Source organism: Mustela nivalis (assembly GCF_964662115.1).
Source record: "Mustela nivalis genome assembly, chromosome: 2".
Classification (NCBI taxonomy): Eukaryota; Metazoa; Chordata; class Mammalia; order Carnivora; family Mustelidae; genus Mustela; species Mustela nivalis.
The window spans coordinates 169439261-169456771 of NC_139021.1; positions in this window are offsets into that span (position 1 = coordinate 169439261).

Here is a 17511-nt window from a genome sequence, read left to right on the forward strand (position 1 = left end):
TCTCCGTTTGAAGAACCGACAAATTATTAGCCTGATGAGGGCACCCACACTCTCCAGTCTCATTCTGCTGATGGGTGGGGTGAGAAGTTTGCCAGACGGCTGCCTGCAACCTTGGCTTCTCAGGAACTCACAGTTTCTGGCAGCAGAGTCAGGCCTCCAAGCCTCCCAAGGCTTTGGACTATGGTCCTAAAACCAATAGCACTTCTCACCTGGGAGCTTGTTAGACTCCAGGTCCTACTGCGACCCTACTGAATCCAAATCTGCATTTTAGCAAAAAGCCCAGTGATTCAGGTCCGTATGAAAGTTGAAGATAGCCTGTTGCTGCCCTGTGACTCTCAACCTCACACACACAGTGAAATCACATAGGCAGTTTCTACAAGGGACGGAGGCCTCATCCCACTCTTAGAGACTCTGTTGTAAGTGTTCTAAGGTGTGGTCTGGGCATCGAAATTTTGAGATGACTCTAATGAAAAGCCAAGGTCAAGAACTACTGAGACATGATTCATCCCATCCAGAGCATTCTTGGAATAAAAAGTTATTCTCATGAAAACTATGTCCACCCAAGGTCATTTCCCAACCTTTGCCTCCTAAAGGGTCCCAGAGCATCACCACTCACCAAAGCTGATTCCCAAAGAAGTAATTTTAAAAAACCAAAGGGCACTGGTCAGCCACAGCCACTCTGAGCTCCTTACTCTGAATCTTGGTGATGTCTTTCCTGTAAGTGTTAAAGCTCAAGAAAGCAGTTTTCCCCCAGAGGTCATCCGGTCTAACCCTCTCACGTTACGAATGAGGAAACCACGTCCCTGAGAGAGGAACTGAGTTTTCAAGCACAACCAAGGACTTGAACTCCGATTTCAAGGGCAGTCCCTTCCCCGCACACACATCGCCTATCCAGGGAAGGGAGCTCCTGAGGAATGGGCGTTTGATGAGGGCCTGGTCAAAAGTTCATCCCCAAAATGTTAATTATTCTTAATGAGGCTGACAGCTTTGAAGCCAGTCCAGTGCCAGTGGTGCACCCAAAAGCCAGTTTTTTAGTGTGTCCTCATCTAATTAGGGGTAGGTGCGGTAATTGGAAACAGGCGATCTCTGAGGGGCAGAGTTGCAGGAAACGAAGCCCCCTAATGCAGTTCTGCCTGGGAAGAGTTCGCTCCCGCCGTCGCGTGCAGCTGGGACTCTCGCAAGGCCTGTCCTGGGAGGAGGAAGGTGAGCACATTCCAGAAGGAGTGGGGAAAAGAGGCAAGGTCACTGAGGAGTGTGATAGTCCCACAAGGAAAGTGAGCCCTGGCCGCTCTGCTGTGGGGACTCAGCTGTGCCAGTGTCCCAGGGGCTGTTCCTGTGTCTCGGGTGGCGCAAGCCCTGCATGGCTGTCGCTAGTGGTGGTCTTCCAGTTATCCTTACTGGGTAGGTACTAGGTACTAGGTAGCAGGTACTGACCTAAGTACTCTGTTCACATGACTTCCATTTTATCCCTGTATCTAGCCCATCAGGTAGGTACCCTCTTTGATAAGGGAAGAAAATGAGGTTTAAAGGGCTTTGAGTTGCTTGCCCAGAGTCCACCGATCGGGACGGAGCCAGACCCAGGTCCAAGTTCATGTGAGCCCAGAGCTCTGGCATCCACTCTGCTCTGCCCTCCATCCCTTCTGCTTACAGTGCTCATCAGGACCGGCCTGGCCCTTCCAGAGGGAAGCAAGCAGAAGCACCAGGCTCCACGGGAGCAGAGGGGCAGAGGCTGGTCCGCGGAGAGCAGACATGGGCAGGAGGCAAGCGGCATTCGTCCAGCGAGCAGACGCACCTCTCCAGAGCTCTTGGGAGTGCCAGCATCACGCATTCGGCTGACCCGGGAGCTGCCAACCCAGGCATCTGCTGCAGTGCGTGCTCGCCGCAACAGGACCGTGCGACCACCAGAGCCGTTGGCACCATCTGGGTTTCCGGGTCCAGAGATTCCATGACCGCTTACAGCTGAGTGTAAGATGATCAGACCTCCAGCGGATACCACTTAACAAGTTCATGGCTCAGTGGTTCCCGAGATGGATTACTCAAAGCCCCTTGCTCGGGAGCCAGATTTTCCGCAAAGCCGGCTGCAGGTGGCTTCTCATGGTTGCTCTCAGCCTTGTTAACACCACCTGATCTGCACATCATCGGCTTCCCATCTGCTGCCTACCAGCTGGGCTGCTGGCGGCTGGGGGACTGATTTTGCAATTTCTCTCCCTGCCTCTCTCCCCTGCTCCCTCTCTGCATTTTTATTCCAAGCCAAGCTTCTCATGGGTTTATAACCCCATATGCCATTTTGTCCCCATTTTCGATCCCAACCTCAAATTTGTATCAGCCGGGAGTGAAACTATTCATTTTTGTTTGATTAGGGCAGTGGAATAACCCCAGCTAATGCCAGCCCACCCGCCTTTTGCCGTGAAGTCATATGCAAGTTTCCAGAAGGCCCATGGAATACTGTGGGGTGGTGGGGGGAGGGTCTGGATGTCTTCTGCTCTTGTAGGTCTCTACTCTCATCCCCATTCCCGCCCCTGAGGCCCCTGCCGGCTTCATGACCCTTCTGGAATAATCTGTTACTTTTTCATTTGAGGTTGGGGATAAACTGAGGCAATCAGGGAGTTCTTCATCAAGACTCATTAGGATACAGTTTTTCCCCTGAGGTCCTGCTGCGTCTGCGGATGACAGACTCAAGTCTCTTCTGCCCTCAGGTATCTCGGCCAAGGTGGCTCCTTCCCCAGGGCTCGGCCTGGGGAGCGGAAAGCCAAGCCCTCGTGGGATCTTTCCAAGTCTACTCCTTACCTTCATCCCCTTCAAGCTGCCTCCCTGCGTGCAGCCTGAGAGTCTTTTTCTGATCAGAGGCAGGGACGGGAAGAAGGTCTTAATCTCACATGTCTTATTTCCTCTGATATGAATCCTTTCTAGGCTTTTGAAATTCAAAACCCAGGAAGAGAGAGTTTTCCCTTCTTTCTGCTCTCACAGGGAGGCCTATGGAGAAAGACAGGACTCCCACTGATGGACAGAAGGGAAAGACAAGAAGGAAAAAGAAATAACAATCAGTTAATATAATATGATTCTATGAGTCCTGAGCTCGAGTCCCAGTCCGGCTCCCAGGTCAACGGGGAATCTGCTTGTCCCTCTCCCTCTGCCCCTCCTCCCCACTAGTGCTTTCTCTCTCTCTCAAATAAATAAAATCTTAAAAAATAATAATAATGATAGGAGATATGGGAGAAAATCCACACTCTTTTTAATCCAGTGGGTCTGACTACGAGTCAGAATAACCTGGTCACACACAGGGACTCTGACTCTCACCTAAGAGCCCCAGGAAATTAAACAGTAATCTGTACGCTTCAGAAACCATTTTCCAGATAAAGACACTATGGCCCAGAGGGAAAACCAGCTCTCCTACTTGGTTAGCTATACTTTATAATCCACCTTCTTCTAAAGAAAAGGAGGCCATTTGTGTAACAAGTTCATGGCATCAAGGTATCCAGAACATGGTCCTGGGCTCAGTTTCCCTCTTGCAGAAACCAACCCATTCTCCATTGTCCATCCTGTTTGCTCCTGGCAAGGGAAATGTTTTCCTCTTTTTTTTTTTTTTTTTTTTACCCTTTATAAACAATTCATTCTCAAAGATTATCTGGGAGGCCAATCAGGTTGGGAGAGAAACAGAAGAGTCCGTGCTCAGCTGTGACAACTGAGCTACAGTGACATTCATACACACTCAACATTCATCTGTCTGACCCAGGGAATATGTACGTGTGTTTAGAGCAAGTAGGCTCAACATAATCCAAAAATACTAATCTGATCAATGGTTAATTACTTGATTAGTCCTAAAAAATATTGGATAACATCGTAGTTCTTTTTTGTTTTGGTCAATAATTGAATGCCGGGTATATATGCCCATCCCCACACTCAGACTGGGTGTACAGGTGCCATCCCTCTCATAAACGCCCTACGCTCAAGGAATTCACACTTTTATGGGAAGAAAGGCCAAAACAAAAATTGAGTCTTGTATGTGAAAAAAGACTATAAAAAAGCAAGCAAAAGTCTGAGCTAGAACAGGAGTCAACAAGTTGGCTTTTGTTTTTGTTTTTGTTTTTGTTTTCTAAAAAGGGTCAGATGGTACCTATTTTCTGTTTTGTGGACCTTCCGGCCTGTGTCTCAACCTCTTGGCTCTGTCTCTCTAACCCAAAGGCAATGGAACAGGTATGACTATGTTCCAGTAAAGCCTCATTATGAAATGAGCCCACGCAGGCTGGTGACCCCTGGGCACAAGGCGTGCAGAGTAAAGAGGCAGAGGGTGCGTCCCTAAGAAGGTAACAGGTCAGCTAAGGCTGGGAGAGTGGGCAGAAGCCAGCCCCAGAAAGCAAGAGGAGAGAACCTCCCAGCAGAGGGAACCCCAGGGCCAGGGTGGGCTGGGAGCCGAGAAGGCAGTGCCGGTGGGGTGCTCAAGGGGTTGTCAGCCCCGGCGGGGGTCCCTGCATGGGCAGACCTTCCCTGTGGGGAGTCCAAGGAGTCAGAACTTTACTCCAAGTGCTGCAGAAAGCCATGGACAGATTTAAGCAGCGAGTTTCCATGATTGGAGTGTGTGCCCTCTTACAAGCATGGCCCCTCGCACCAGCCGCGTGGGAAGCGGGAGCTCTGGCAGAGCCTGGAGTGGCAGCAGGGCCCCGGGGAAAGGGGAGCTCGGCGGCCGGGGGGTGCTGTGCTGCTGCGGTGACCATGGTGGTAGAGAGCAGAGGGGGGGCTGGAGACACACCGTAGACATCAAGTCCACAGCGCTTGCCGCTGGATGGCCTGGGCCAGGGAGCTCAGAGTCAAGGATGATGAAGAGGGTTCCGACCTGAGCAGGGGGGCCTGGGCGGGCTCTCAGCGCCGAGGCAGGTGGTGGCGCGAATCACAGAAAGGGGTATCCGAGCTGCCGGTTCTGCAGCCGTCGCTGGCTGTCCCTTGCATCCATCGCCCTCACGAGGCTGGGCCGCGGGCCCGGCACAAAGCCAGGGCTTTAGGTCCCACTTGGATGCGGCGGGCAGTCGCGTGAGAAATCAGGACAGGTGAAGGAGCTCGCAGGCCTCTTCGGTGCCGGCCCCTCAGCTCCCGTCCACCCCTGTCGGGCTCAGGTTCCCTGACACCAAAGAACCAGAAGGACAGCGGGGGCGGGAGGAGGACAGCACCAACCTCTCCGCACTGGCTCTGTCGGTGGGAAAACGGGGAGGTTTTCAAAAGCTTAACTTTTAAATAAAATCGAACTGTCTCACCTTTAGTATCTTTAAGTAAAAGCCAGGCCTCCCCTCAAGCATGGGGGGTGTGGATACGGAGAATGTTATCTGCTTGGCTCTGACTGCTTTCCTGAGGAATGTCCTTGGGGGGTCCAGAAGAGTCCGAGGGGACCCCCAGATTCCAGCCCAGCCCCACCCCAGGGGAGGATGCCCAAGTTTGACCCTGAGCAAGTCACAGGCTCTGCGGGCCCATCTGTAAACCCGGAGTTGGAGCAGCCACTCCTGGAGGCTCTAGCATCTTGCCGGGGCCGTAAATCTCCTGTCGGGTGATATCATTCAGCACAGCCGCTGCCCCAAAGGTCTGTGGCTCGTGTAAATCAGGATCCCCTGCCCTCTGTCTGGGACCCAAACATCCCAGCACAGAGAGCCCGGGAGGCCCTTCCTGCTCAGATGCCGGGCATGACTCCCGGACGAGCAGAGCCGAGGAATCCAGCTCATAGTGGTGAGCACGTGGCACCCCGAGGCCGCAGTGAAACAGAGCTGCTGACCCTGACCTACCTTCATCAGCGTGCCCTACGCGGGGACCATGGATTGGGTCGTTTCCAACCTCCCCTCCTGCCCGCGCCTCCCTGACTGACCCGCTGCCCCGCCTCACCCTGTGAAACATTGCCACGTGCGTAGGTTGGGCTCGTTTATTCGGCAAATGTTGAGGAAAGCACCTACTGTGTGCCAGACCCAGTCTGAGGAGCCAGGGGACACAGGACAAAAGGACAAGCCTGCCGCCGAGCCGGCAAGCGGACAAGATCACAGCCTACTTCAGATGACAATCCGGAATAGGTGCCATGAAGGAAGTTACAACGGGGTGACAGAGGGACACGGACGGGTCTGACGCTGGTCAGCAGCCACTGCCGGGGCCGCCCTGGGAACTGGCCTTGGGAGGAGAGCCTGTGGGGCGGTCGGGACGACAGGTGGAACGGGGGCGTGGCCAGAGCACGATGGGCCACCTGATTCTGAGTACAATTTCAAATGGCATTTATTAAGGGTCTGTGTCGTTTTCTGGGGCTGACATCACAAAGTCCCACCAAAGCACATTCATTCTCTCACAGTTCTGGAGGGCACAATCCAAACTGGAGGTGCTGGCAGGGCCATACTCCCTCTGAAGTCTCTAGGGAAGAATCCTTCCATGCTTTCTCCCAGCTTCTAGAAGCTACCAGCCATCCGGGCCTTCCTCCGCTGGTAGGCATCACTCCAATCAGCCTGTCCTCACAGGACCTCCTTCTCTGCGTCCTCTGCTTAGAAGGACACCAGTCACTGGGCTTGCGGCCCAACTTCATCCAGGAGGATCTACTTCCAAATAAGGTCGCATTCTGAGTCCTGGGTGGACATGAGTTTTGGGGAAACCAGTCCACCTACCATAGGATTTTTAGGCAGGGGATGGGTCGGTTAGGATTTATGTTTCGAAAACTATGACTCCAGCTGGAGGTAAGGGCTGGGTGAGGGTGAGAAGGAGGGTAAGCAAGGGTGGGAGGAGCCGTGGGGAGGGGATGGCGGGTGGGGGCTGGGCTAGCGGAGATAGACAGGTGGGGACAAATTCTAAATCTGTGTTGGAAGCGGAGTCGGCACCGTTGGCCATGGAAGGGATGTTAGGGACCAAGGAGAGGGATCAAGGATGCCTCCCAGTGGTTGCGTCGTGGACCCAGACACACTGTGAGGGTCTGAAACGCCACTGTCCTCCCCACGGGTATTTCTTCCCTGATCCCGCGGGTCGGGGAATGGCTCACAGAGCACACAGGTCTGCAGCCAGAACAGGAAGCCCAGAAGGCGAGCTCGAGGCCTCTTTCTCCACGCGCAGCGGTCCCCTCCATGCTCTGTCACTGGCTTGCGTGGGGTTCCCCATTCATCGGGAGAGGCAGAGAGCAGCCCTGTGCTCCCCGATCTTCCGTCGGCCCTTCTCCTATTTCCAGGGCACTCAGGGGGACTGCTGTCACTTCAGCCCCCAGGACCCTAGGGCCAGAACCAGAGGTTCACATCTGACTTCTCAGCTTTGGCAAAGAGCTGGCACAGAATGATGGGAGGGAGCAGGGGAGAAGTCTGGATCCGCAGGACCCTGGGTCAAAAGATGAGCCGTGGAGGGAGGCCGCAGGAGGAAACTCACATGTAGACGTCGCAAAGAATGCTGTACGCGCTGACGAAGGCTTTCTTTCATGTGGCAGCATCGCAGGGACCGACTTCAAGAAACAAGATACTTGTATGGTTTCCTGGCCTTCTCTTTGTTTGGCAAGTAGTCTTGAAGGAGTTTTACAACCTTGAGAGGAGTCTATGAACAGTGGAAAGCAGTGGCTGCCGGGAAATGGCCAAAGAGGGAAGAAAGTAGCCCACAGGCACATGCACACATATGTGGACACACCGGCCAACACGCACACACACGCACACACACACGCACACACACGCGCACGGTGCTCAGCAGGTGGCCTTTTGCTTTTGGGCTTTAAGAATGCCAGAGATACCAAAACTGCACCTGAATGGGATCCAGGCTCCAGATCCAAGTTCCAGACTTGCAGATTACAGGAAGTACAGGGGACAGAGGAACAGGTCACCCAGGACCTTGAGGATGCCAACGGCAGGTGTGGGAAACGACCAGCTATCTTGACAAATACACTGCAAGGCGGAGGGACAGGAGAGGGAAAAAATACAGCTCCAGAGAAGCTTGAAAGACCTAACTGCTTGCAACGTGTGGCTCTTGCTGGGATCCTGACTTGAACAAACCAACTGTTAAAAAAAAATTTTTTTTAGCAATTGAACGTTGAACACCGACTAGAATGACTGCTGTTTTTAGGTGTGATCATGCTATTGCGATTATGATTTTTTAAAGTTTCACTATCCTTTAGAGCTTCCTGCTGAAATATTTACGGATAAAATGATCCGATGTCAGGGATTTGCTCTGAAAAAATCCGGAGGTGGGGGAGCAGGGAGGAAACAGACAAAACACAATTGGCCCGAAGTTGGCAATTGTTGAAGCCAGCTGATGCAAGCGTAGGGCTTTGTTACACTCGTCTCTCCACTGTCGCACATGTTTGAAATTTCCCATGATGAGCAGGAATTTTTTTACAAAGGAAAGCAAGAGGCCTCAGACCAGCAGAATCTCAGCCCCGCCACCAACCAGCCGGAGGTCCCTGGCCACTCCCCATTCCCCCAGAGCCAGTCACCTTGGGCTACAGATTCCTGCTCCCAGAGACTACAGTCTAGTGAGAGCTCCAAGATGTCAGTGACTTCGGCTACTTACCTGTCCTTTCGTTAGTGTTTACTCTGTTTCTGCTGGGACATTCTCAATGGGGTATCACATTATTGGATTCTCTTCCATCAAAGCTTAACTACTTTTTACTTCCTCTAGGAAGTCCTGCTTGCTACCCAACTCAGCCAAGGTGCGTTCCTCCTCTGAGCCACGCTGATGTCCTGCCTGGGCTTGTCACCTTGTGTACCCATCATCCTTATGTGGTCCTAGCCTGTCACCTTGTCAGCATCTCCCATCAGACCCCAAGCTGTCCTCGGCACCTAGCACGCAGTAAGCATGCAGTGAAGATGATTGGACCAAGTGGATAACTACTTTGACGAAAGAACTCTGAAGATCTAAAGGCAGGAATCTGTGTCCCGAGCCTTGCTCTGTCTCTGCTTTGCTGTGTGGCCCTGGGCAAGAATCTAAACCTCTCTGAGCCTCTCCTCCCAAATAGTCACACTTACTATCATACTGCAGTGCAGAAATGAATAGAAAGCTGGCCGTGGCCCACTACCTCCTGGTGTCTGCTGGGGCTGCATAGGCACAGCACCTCCTCTAACCAGCCTGGCCTTCAGAAGCATGGCTGCTACCTCCTACCCACGGGCCTTCCATTCATTGGACTCCCTCGTGTTCCACACAGACTCTGTGTGAGTCCAGAGGCTCTGGACAATATCCATCGCTAAGGCTCTCTTTATGATGATGACCCTCTGCCAACGACACTGAAAAATCATATATATTAATATTTCAGACAAGCCCTATACACAGAGAGGTTTTATCGTCAGACCTGAGAAACGGTGGCTGGAGGTTAGCCCATAAGCATCGTCCTCCAGCTGTCGGGACAGAAGCTATGTCCTCTGGCCTCTGCAGCCTTCCCAGGGCACCCACAGCCCACATGGTGAGGCGGGGGATCCGAGACCTTGAAGCAGACCCACCCCAAGGTTGCCCACGTTCAGAGGTGCTGGTGGTGAAAGCCACACCAGTTGAAGCATGACGCCTGAGCCGTAGCTGTCAGGACCTCCGAGGACCCCATAGGGCACACAGGCCCTAGGAGCCGGGGATGGTGGCTCTCCCTGTGTCCTCCAGAGAGCTGGCCCCACGGCTAAAGTCCAGGGCAGAATAAGGGAAACATCCCCCTGCTTGTTTCACTGGCCCAGAGCAGCCTGGAGGAAACAGCTTTGGAAGTGGGAAGCAGAGCCGACTCCATGGGTCGGTTCTCGGACAGAGGCAAGCCAGGGTGGCCACTGGCCAAAACTTCTGGTGGCGTAGATCCTCCCTGCCTGTCTGAATCCTCGTACTTCCCAGAACAGCTTACTGCCCTCCGCTGCCTCCTCCTGCTCCTCTTCCTCCTCTAGGTGCTGGGGTCCCTCCACCCCCTCCTCCCTGCTGGGCCCTCCTCCCTCGCTTGGGGTCCCCAGCCCTTCTGGCTTCTGAGCCTCCCCCTGCAGGAACTGGGGCCACACCACCTTCCCGCCCACTCATTGTCTGCCAAGGCCTTGCCACCACCCCAGCCTGCAATGCTCCGGAGCCTGCCTCCAGGAGACACCCGGGTCTAGTGCATCTGATGAGCTCCTACTGAATGCAGCACCTAGCTAGGCCTGACGGCAGAGGGGTACAGGGGCCAAAGACAGGGGCTCCCCCAGGAAATTCACCCTGTAGGGAGGCCAGAGGCACCCACAGGATCCTGGACAGGCAGACCCGACTACACTCACAGGAGCCATTTCGGGGAGCCCTTCTAATGTTCACCACCAGGGTGGGGGCTCTGGCGGGAGGTCCCCACTCTAGGGCTCACGTGGCCAATAGCGGGGCCAGAGATGCTTGGCGAAAGACCCAAGGAAGCAGCAGCCACATGTGAGCCCCGGAGCTGGAACTGCCGGTGGCGGGGGGGGGGGGGGGGGGGGTGCAGGGGATGCCAGACCGCAGTTCAAGCCCTTACAGTACGTGCATCCGGAGCCGCTCTGTGCGGCTCTTCCACTCCCGGCCGCACTGTAGGGTGCCGGCGCCCTCTAGCGGCGGGAGTGCATACGGCCCTCCCAGACCGCGGGGCTCTCTAGCTTCTGGAGCTTCTGCCCTGCGGTGGGAGGGCGGCTCGCGTTCCCAGAGGGGCAGGGCCAGAGCAAAATCGCGCAGCGCAGGACACTGGCCTGTCGGCTTCCAGTCCCTCCCTCGGTTCCTCCTCAGCGTTTGCCATCGAATCGCAGATCCCAGACGAATAGCGCCACTACCTCGCTCCCACCACCCACCCCCAGCTTGCTCTGTGGATCTCAGCTTTAGGAAGGTGCAAAATTTACACTGTAAACGAGGCCTCCCCGGGCAGCCTTCTCGGGAGGAAGGCAGTTCACAGCCAGCAGAATCTTTGTTAGCAGTGAAGTTCGGATCTGATTCAGGCATCCGGGATGTGTTTCTGGGCGGCGTGGGAGGCGCCCACAGTCCCCTTCTGCAAGGCCATCTGGACTACGGAACTCTAAAGCACTCCACTTTCCACAGGTTTAGAAGCACGCAGGCGCCGCCACCAAAGGGAAAATACGAGGGATCTGGAGCTCAGTGCTTAAGCAAGAGCAATGAGAGCCAGGGGCGTAGAACCCCGTGGGCACAGGGCAAAGGGGGAAAAGGGACGGCCCAGCCTGGCCCCTCCCTGTCTGCGGCCCCAGCAAGGGCTCCTCACAGGGCCCGTGGCAGGCAGCCGAGGGGACCCTGCTCCAGCCCTGTTGGCACCTGGACCCGCAACAGTATCAAATCCTGATGCTCATTTTGCTCAAGGAAGGCCACCACCATCCCTTGCCCTCTGGAAGTTCTGAGGCTATGACTCAAATGTCAAATCAACTGTCCAGGTCACTCAGCCCCTCCTGCGCCCACCCCAGAGCTCGATGCTCCATCATCTCACCCTTGGCATCTCAGACGATGGCCTCAGAACCCGTCCCTGCCAGTACCCTAGGAGGCAATGACCCCTCCACCCCAACCCAAGCGGTCCGCTTGACACGAGACCCCATCCCTTTGTGATAGGGAAGAGCCACCCGTCGATCTCCAGAGCATACCCCAATGGGCCCACTTCCCCAGCTCCTCCCCACCCGGTCCTGGACACCATCATCTTCTGTGCATTGTGGTTTCCTTTCTTCCCCTTCCCCCCGGGCCACCGCACACCAAGCAGCAACGGTACGTTTAGAGGGCGGGCTTAAGCCTTGCTGATTTCCCTTCACAAGGTGCCTACTCTGTGCTCTGGTGCTGGGTTCCAGCCTTCTCCCAGCTTCTCTACGGCCCATTACCTTCCCATCCTAGCCCCAGGGTCCCACTCATGCTGTCTCCCGGACAGGAGCAGCCCCACTCCGGAGCCCCCTTGCAAAGATGGCTCTTTGTCAGCCTTTAGGCTCCCGGCTTAACTGTCAGCTTGCTGAGAGCAGACTCCCCCAGGCCACATCCCACAGGTGCGCTCTCTCACAGGACCCCGTTAGCTTCGTTCATGGCACACTTCCTCGTCTCTGCTTTATTTACTCTCCCGCTCACTCCTCCGAGCCGGAGCTCAGCACCTGGAATGAAAGCTCCCCGAGGGAGGGAAGTCAGTGTGGTTCACCGCTGTCCAGTCCCTTGCTGCACATAGGAGCGGCTCAGTGGAATGGATGAAGGTGTCCAGGGTCACAGGAGAAATGGAACAAGGGTTCAGAAGAAGGAGCAATCACTTTCAGGTGACCCAAGGGGGAGAAGATAAGATTGGAACGTGCGGAAGTGGGGACAAAGCTGCAGAGGAGGGCCGGGTCTAAGGAAAGCTCGAGTGGTTCCGGGCTTGACTCTAGTGAGCAGTGAGAACAAGGAGAGAGGACGTGGTCTTGGAGGGTTCTGGAAGGTATTAGCAGAGGAGAGGAAAGGCTTCTGGAAGGTGGACAGCGAGGCAGAGGGGACAGGGGGCAAGGGTACCGGAGAGAGTGACAGAGTGGCCAGAGGCTGAGTTAACATAGGGAATGAGCAGAGACACAACTCCAGACAGAAGCCCAAGGCGGAGATGACAGGGCTCCCGCGGGCCTCACCCGCTTGTTCCACTGGGGACGGCAGACAGGGGACCTAGGACTACGGGAACCACACCTACCCCTGCCCTTTCTACCCCACCCCTTCCCAGTCCTGTCTCCTCCTTCCCCTTTCCTCCACTTAGAAGATCCAACCTGAGGTCTCATCTGTGGCTGCCCTTGCTAAGGAGCCGGAGGAGCTTCTCAAAGCGCTCCCAGGGAAGCCCACATTCTAGTCCCAGGATCTGGGAGCCGGCGGGCCTTCTTTTCAGCCCTGGGTCCAGGAGCCCTCGGTGAAATGCTAGCACCACCTAGTGGAAAGAGCTGGAATGCGCCACATGGCCACACCCTGCATCCCTGTAGGTGGGACCAGACCCAGGCAAACCAGCGTCTGAGACTTCATAGACTCAGGAAGGCTGGGGAGGCTAGGGAAGCACACTGCCCCTGTCATGTGGCTGCCGTAGGTTTTGCCGGAGTGTTCCAGAGATCTCTGGCTAAGGGAGAGAGTGGGCAGTTGGAAGGAGAAAAAGCAGAAGGTCCTGGGGAAAGTTTCTGAGCCATCTGGAAAGGGACAGACCCTGGACAGAGCTAAACATTTATAAAGCATTTTCTATGCGCCAGGCTTGGTACTAAATGCTTCCTGAACATTCGTTATTTCATTGTATCCCCTATGGGTGGAGGCAGGTAATCAAGAAACAGCTGAAAGGTCTCTGGGCTGGTCAGGAGGGGGCTGGGACTCGAAGCCTGGGAGCCTGGGCAGATTCCAGACACTGATGGAATCACAGAGCTATGGACACATCAGCAGCAGTCATGTCCAGAAGACAGTTTACCCAGAAGCCCCCAGACTCCTGCGTGGGGCCCTGCGTGTTCAAAAGTAGGTTGGTGGTTCAGGGCTCTGTACCTGAAGAAAGTGGTGAACACGGAGTCACCCGTGATTTCCTGGTCATGGCCTGCATTTCCTTATCCAGACTTGGGATTTGTCCATCCTGCACCCTCAACACCAGCCCTCACTTCCCCTCCTGAAACCCCTCTCTGTCCCTGTCCTGGGGCTGGGGGGGGCGGGGCTCGGGCTGGTGTAAGTCCTGAAACAGACTTGTGGGTCCTGGGAGGCGGGCTTCAAGTCATGGGGGTGACCGTACGTCCGTATTTCCGGTGCGTCTCCGGGCTCTCCCTCCCACAACCCTCACCCCTAACCCATCCACCCTCCCCCTACATGTGGCGACTGTGGGGACTTACCACACCCAGATCATGACATTCGAGCACTGGAGGAGAAGCTCAAGGTCAAGGAAGCCCTGGGGCTTGGTGGAAAGAGCAAAGGTTCCAGCACCAGGCTAGCTGGTGCTGGAACCTTAAAGAAGCTTGGGGCCTTTCCCTGAGATGTTCCCGCCTCCACGTCTTCATCTGTAAAATGGGGAGCGGCTGGCTGGCTGTGCCTGGAAAGCTGTTAGCTCAGCCACCAGCAATTAGTTCATGCTCAATATGTACCATTTTATTCTCCCTTGAAGAAAATACATTTCCCATCTGCACACTCAGATGGCTTTCTTTTTTGTCATTTTAAGTAAACGCATGCATTTAGAGACATTGCTGAGTATTCAGGGGAAAAAATGGAAAATCTGCAAGCGTGGTGATTCAGTGACCTCTTGACCCTTGGCTTCAGGAACAGGAAACAATCAGGTGGGGGGAGGGGGAAGGGGGAGGAACTGCAGCAAACCAGAAGCCACAGGCCTCATCTGAAGCCATTGTTCCAGGGAGAATACAGACCCAGTGCTGCCAGATCTTCTAGCAATCTTAAGAAAAGCTAGGATTTTAGAACTTAGAAATCTTTTGATAGCTTGCACATCGACTCCATTTCTTGGGCCGAAGTCACCAAAGGAGGCAAGTCTGCGGTCTGAATGAAGCCCACAGGTGACCCATGCGCAACTTAATGGTTCTGAGAAATTTACTTAAGGATCCTGCAAGGATTCCTGTTCCCACCGCCTGATTCTCACTCTTCCTTCCAGACCCAGCTGAAGACTGACGGCCATGCACCCCCCACAGTCACCTCTCGGCCCCAGATCGCCCACAGCAGGTCCTGTATTTGCCTCCAGGTAACTTTTCTTGGGAAAAGTCCTGTGTCTCCAAGGAGGCGGGGAGCTGCTCACTTTATACTTTGTATCCTATCCCTCCCGCCTGTTAAACTCTGTCAGTGTTGGCAACCAATAGCAATAAGACTCCCGGAACATTTACCACCTGAATTATAATCTCTCCAAGCACCGTGTTGATCTTCTGCACGGGCAACCAGCAAAAGAAGCAAGGACAACGCTCATAGATCCTTCCTCATCACCAACTCTGAACATGGATGGCAAATTGGGAATTAGAAGTGTCAGGTTCTCTCCCCCTCTCTTTAACTGCTCTGCTAGCAGGCACGACAGTGCATTGGTAAGTCCAACGTAGCAGCAGGCTTTAGAAACACTCTTAACATCACTTTGTAACTCAGCGTCTAGCCAACGAATAGTCAGGATGACTGTCTTGGTTTGGGTTCCACTAAAAGCAGCTTCTGAGACGAGAATTGTCTACAAGTCATTTATGTCTGAGCTGATGCCAGGAAGCCCCAATAAGTGACGCGGAAAGGGAGACAGGGGAGAGGGAAAGCCAAGAAAAAAACTCTAACGAGTGGGTCACTGCCATGGCCTGTGGAGCTTAATTCCACTGGGGATCCTCTGAATTGTCCCAATGAGGGGTCAAAAAGCCAACTATGTATCTTCTGGCTCCCACCCCCTCCTTGGCTGAGGGTCTTTCTTGGGATGTTAATATCCCAGCACTTCTGGCCTGCCCTGTGGATCCCTCATGCTTCCCAGTCAGAGACTGCCCTCAGCGGGGAGATCCAGGCAGACAAGAGGGGCCGGAACGTCCTTGGGTCCTTGGGTGACCCCCAGATGGTTGAGAGGGTATAGACAGAGTCCTACAGAATCTCCTGCAAGAACTCTGCCTCCAGAAGACCCAGTTCCCTGACACTGAGAGAATGAATTATACTTGCAAAGCATTGCCCACTGGCGCATCTCGGCTCCCCATAATAGGCATAGGACTCTGACTCTGCTGTAATTTACAAGTGAGAGACATCAAGTGTTTGCCCAGATCGATAGAAACAGTTACTAACTCCAATTTGTAGATTAGCTGAACTTTATATCACTGAAGACTTTGCCAGGACGCTACTTTACACATAGCAAATCATCTCCTCCTTTCAAATTATATTCTAATTTTTAAAGCTGATTTTCTCACATCTTTTCAGGAAATTTGACTGGTTCCTGGTGCCTCTGTCTTTGTGCATCTGAGGGTCACATCTCTGCTAGAGAAACCGATGTCTACAGAAATTCAGTGTCTGCCACATTTTGGTTCCTTCCAGTGTCGTGAGATCGGAATGCCCTTTCTGACAAGTACTCTTTCAACTTGTACATTTCACCTTTATTTATGTGAAACTGTTTCCCGGGCACTGGCAAGATTTTATTGCTAATAAAATTGAATGAGAACAGCAACCATGGACACGCCATTTACACCGATGCTTCTGGTACAACAGATTAGAGAGTACAACGAATTTTCATCAGGAATGACCTCAGTGGAAGGCTGTTGCCAATAAAAATTAAGTTTCGAGCTGATCAAAAACAATGGCTGTGTTCCACTGCCCGTCTGAAACATTCTTTCCAAATTAATTCGCCTGCTTTGTGCCTACCGTGAACGGGAACTGCAGTGGGGAAAAGTTAATGAGGCTGGAAGGCTCCTACAAAGCAGATTCTGTAAAACTTCAGAATCCAGAGATAGAAATAAACTTTCCATAAAAAGATGACTTGGCAGTTTCCAGCCTTAGAGCATTACCCTGTACCATCACTGTCCCCAGAATGCAGATTAGAAGTGACTTATTTGGTGCTTTGTAGGGGAGGAGAGATCTCCGGACCCCAGACGGAGGGGCCAGGACTACAGGCTGCCCTGGGGGAGGACAGGGTAGAATCTCACGTCTTCCCTCCACCTGAGAGACCGTGACTTTTCCAACCCAGGGAACACCGAGGGAGACCTCGACATGAGCCCAAACAAAGCCTGCCTGGCGCTCAAAACACCTCCCATACGATGCCCCCTGCAGATTCTGTCTGTGTTATTCCTTCTCTCTTCCAGATGTGGACCCCTCAGGGAGGCTGAGTGCCGCCCCTGAGCGTTTCTAAAACGCAGTGCTGAGGGTCACAGCCTGCTAGCAACGTGACCTTGCCTAATTGCTCACTTCGGTTTCCTCTGAGGGTCTAGAGGACCACCACCAAGTGATGTGCATGGTGTTTGTCCCACGAGATACTAAAGATACTATCCCAAGAAGCTTCACGAACTGGCCCTTGGACACCAAGGGCAAAGAGACTCCAAAGAGAGAGGCCGACCACTCCGGATGGGTAGGCAGCAAACTGAAGCAAGCAAGGGAACTCACCTACCAGGCTTGTCCTGGGCGGCAGCAAGACTGTATCTCCACACTGGAATCTTGTAAGTTCACAGAGAGCCCTTCGCTGGGTTCTGTCACGGAAGCCCTCTAGATGATCTGAACAAGCCCCTTCTCTCTCAGTGCTACCTCCTTGAGATAGCCTAGTGGCCACTAGGGTAGGAATCTTGGGCGAAATGTACATTCCAAGTGAAATGTACAGGGGAGGGGTAAGGAGCTTCCCATCGCCCTGGTCCAGCCTGCGGGTCAATGGGAGGTCACGTTCTCTCCATGACGTCCTCCAACGGCTATAGCAATCCCTGCTGAGTTTTGGCTCTGTGCCATAAAAGATGCACAACAAATGGCAGCCAGTTTGAGCCATCCTCAACCCGGGAGGGTCTGCTCCTGCTCAACTCTGTGTGAGCACCACCGTCGAAGAGGGCGTCTGCAAAATCCTCCCAGCGAGTCCCTCTTTGTAAGGGACATCCTCAGAATGCATTCTTCTTTTTTTCTTTCTTTTTTTTTTTTTAAGATTTTATTCATTTACTTATTTGAGAGAGAGAAAAATAAGAGCAGGAGCAGGGGGTTGGGGCAAAAGGACGAGGTAAA